The following is a 3,825-nucleotide window of genomic DNA, read 5'->3' on the forward strand; positions in this document are numbered from 1 at the left end:
TATATATATATATATATATATATATATATATATATATATATATATATATGCATATATTTAATATATTTTATATGTATATATTTTATATCGTTTATATATGTGTGTGTGTATGTGTGTGTTTATGTATGTGTGTGGGTATAATTCAATAGTTGTGTGGATAATGAGCATCCTCACTCAGTCGTCGTTTACGAAACCACACTTACGAGAAATGATAAGCAAATGTTGTGAGTTAAAACTTTTGCCACCAAAGGATGACAACTATATCACCATTAAATGTCTCATTAATGTGTAAGAATGAAATAAGCATATTATATCTGAACGAAAACTTCAATTTATCCTGCACTGCGAAGCGATGTTCTCAGCTTGAACACTAGCAAATGAAACGTCTCAGATACCTAAATATATAGTTGAAAAAAGAAGCAGTATATATTTACCGAGCTAGTGTATATGGATTAATATAATTTTAGCACTGAATATAAATCATCAAAAGTTGGATAATCGCCTTATCTTGAATTCGATTAGTAATTAAATTTACATGCATGCACCGATCTTCATAAACAGAAATTCATACGTACATAAATAAAAACGGTAACACAATATGAACAAATATAGACAAATTTACAGAGAAATATACACATGCGTCAAGATTCATATATGTGTTTGTGCATAAAGTGTATGTATATATATATATATATATATATATGAATGGGAAGAAAATGATTTTATATAACGCCGTGAGTCCCAAGCGAGGAGAATTCAGCCGGAATGTTGCTTGGGATTCTAAGGAAATAATCGAATAAGAGAAAAATGTTTATCTGGGCAAGTCCAACGCAACTATCAGAAAATCTATTCAAAATAAGTGTATTCATGACATCTAACCAAGAAATATATAGTATTCATGACATCTAGCGAAGAAATATATAGTATTTATTAGATTCTTACACATACAGAACACAGAAAAATGGTTTCAACCGATATAAACACAGCATTGTTGATTTTTCTGTCCTTTCTTTTTTTCGTTTCCTTTTAGAATATACCTTCTATTCATCAATCAGGCATCTACATTGACATATACACGCAATATTATTTATGTTATGGAGAATGTTTTTGTTCGAACTTTCTTGTCAAAATATTTCTTTATATCCATTAATAAGAATCTGAGATTTCTTACCATATACAACGTCCTTTAGATATAAATTTATATATGTAGAATCTAATGTAATTAACACTAAATTGATTTTCATATGATATATTACCGCGTATTTGTTATTGCTGTTGTTGATTTTGTCCATGTCTAGGTTAGCGTTCACTGAATAGACGTATGATCAAAAGCGTTCCAGTCGTGATAATTTTGTTCATGCTCCGAGCATATCACATGGTGGAATGCATTAGTGAATGTATCCCGTCCTAATCAGCGCAGTTTTGAGCCACAGGAAGTTAATAAAATTGTTATATCTAACAATTTAAGCAAAAACTTGAAATCTTTTGTTTGTAATTTGAACCACGTGTACATAGATTAAAAGTATATCAGCTATATTATACCCGAGATATAACATTTAAGTTTGTCACTCACAAGTGAAAGAAGAACGGTCTATTTGTCTCCTATATTTTTACACTATATATCAAGTGACATAAACACAATTCTACATGTATACTAGGACATTGTTACTTTTAAAAGTCGTGAAAATCTACACAATGCAATTACTAACTATTTTCAGGCTTTGACTAATTATATTTTTATAGAGCAGCGACATGCGGTCCAGCATATCTTGTGCATATAAAACCATTGGTGTCCATCGCTTGCAAAGCTTAGCTACTGCCTATTTCTTTTTAAACGTCATATATAGAAGAACCAGCTATAGCTCTAAATAAGCAAGTAATCTATTTATCCTCGAAAGGAATAAAGTAACATGTTTTCTCAGTTAGATTTGAACTCAAAAACACCGTGAGTGAATATCTGATGTTTTCTATCTGATGTTCTATTATCTCTTTCATTTTATAGTAATTATTTACCGAACACAATTATTTCATTAGTATCATAGTAATCAAAATTGCGATAGAATAAAGTGGAATCCATTATTCTTGTAGAAAAGCGTTCAAGAAGGCATGCACATCTCGTTATTTTTGGTATCAGAGAACTGCACTGACTAATTTACCCTCTTTTGAAAAGTGTAGATAAAGATCTGAAGGAGATTTGAATATTAATTATTGCAGGTTAAACGACTGTGCAGAGGCTCTTTTGTTACAATCAACGTACAGAAATGGCACCATAAAGCACATCATACAGAATGATTTTAATTCAAAAGAAACATAAAACAAAGCATTATGCATACCCAAGGAAAAGTGAGCTATTCTCGTTTGTGCAACGAAAGAAATGAATACACAAACACCAGAAATATAATAATTATTATAAAAGTAACAATAGAACAAAATTTTACAAATATAATATTTTGATGGCATTAAAACTATTTAATCATGTTAAATCATAATTTAATTGGTTCTGGCGTTAATATTTGCTGCATAAAATGTCCGATATAAAATATTTAATTACAGATTTACAGCGAATGTATGCGCCACCTCATATTATGCGTGCGTGTGTGTGTGTGTGTGTGTGTGTGTGTGTGTGTGTGTGTGTGTGTGTTACAGAGAGGGAGAGTTAGATACATAGATATAGTAAGAAAAGTGCGAGAGAAATTGCATGTATATATTTCTATTACTCTTTCAATACAATCTTTATTGTTCTTTTTCCTTCTACACATACACCCACGTATGTGTATGTGTGTGTAAGTGTGAGAGCATGTGTGTAAGTGGATATGCACGCGCATGTATGTATATGTGTGTGTTGTGTGTGCAGGCAAACACAGGAATAGTGGAATGAAGAAACGTTGGCTGGAGGGTACGGAGAATCATCTTTTGAATTAAAATGACAATAAATAACAGTATTAGTGTTTGTAGATAAACGTTAGTGCATAAATACGATATGAGTAATTTTGATTTTATTATTAAATATGAAAGCTTTAAATCTAATAAATAATATCTAATAACAGTTAATCGCTTCCTATCTGTTAAACATATTTGAAAATTCAGATTCTTGACAATATCCATTGGAGTTAAAATTATATAAAAGACTATATTAATCTTATAATTACCAAGCATTTTTACATAGGAGGGATTCCAGAAAAATCGATTTCAACTCTAGAGAAATATTGCAATAAAAAGCATGTCATTTGGAAGTAAATGAAAATCATAAATATTAAATTAGAATGAAAACATAGAGCAAGGATTGTTTATGTCCTTGTCTATCTGTCTATTTATCTGGCTGTATGTCTGTCTATCTATCTATCAGTCTGTCTGTCTGTCTGTTTCTCTGTCTATCTATCAGACTATCTGTCTGTCTGTCTATCTATCTATCTGCTTCTCTGTCTATCTATTTGTCTATTTCATTGTCTATCTATCTCTCTACATATATTTCTTTTCTGTGTACCTCTCTGCCCCTACCTTAATATGTATAAATGAATCTATATTACTAGCCGTCTTGTGCATCATGATCTTGTCATTGCTGCTGTCATCTTGCTTTCAATGTATATGGATACGCCTATATAGGTGACTGAATATAACGATGTATCTACACGTGAAAACGTGAAATCACGTATCAGCTTGTTTATGTGAATTTATGCATACTTGTTCAAGTACGTCTAGATTCACGCATGAATTAATACAAATCGATATATATATATATATATACATATATATATACATATATATATATATATATATATATATATATATAAATAATATTATTAGGGACAAAATCCAAAATTACAG

This window comes from Octopus bimaculoides, chromosome 19 (assembly GCF_001194135.2).
Source record: "Octopus bimaculoides isolate UCB-OBI-ISO-001 chromosome 19, ASM119413v2, whole genome shotgun sequence".
In the NCBI taxonomy this organism is placed as follows: domain Eukaryota; kingdom Metazoa; phylum Mollusca; class Cephalopoda; order Octopoda; family Octopodidae; genus Octopus; species Octopus bimaculoides.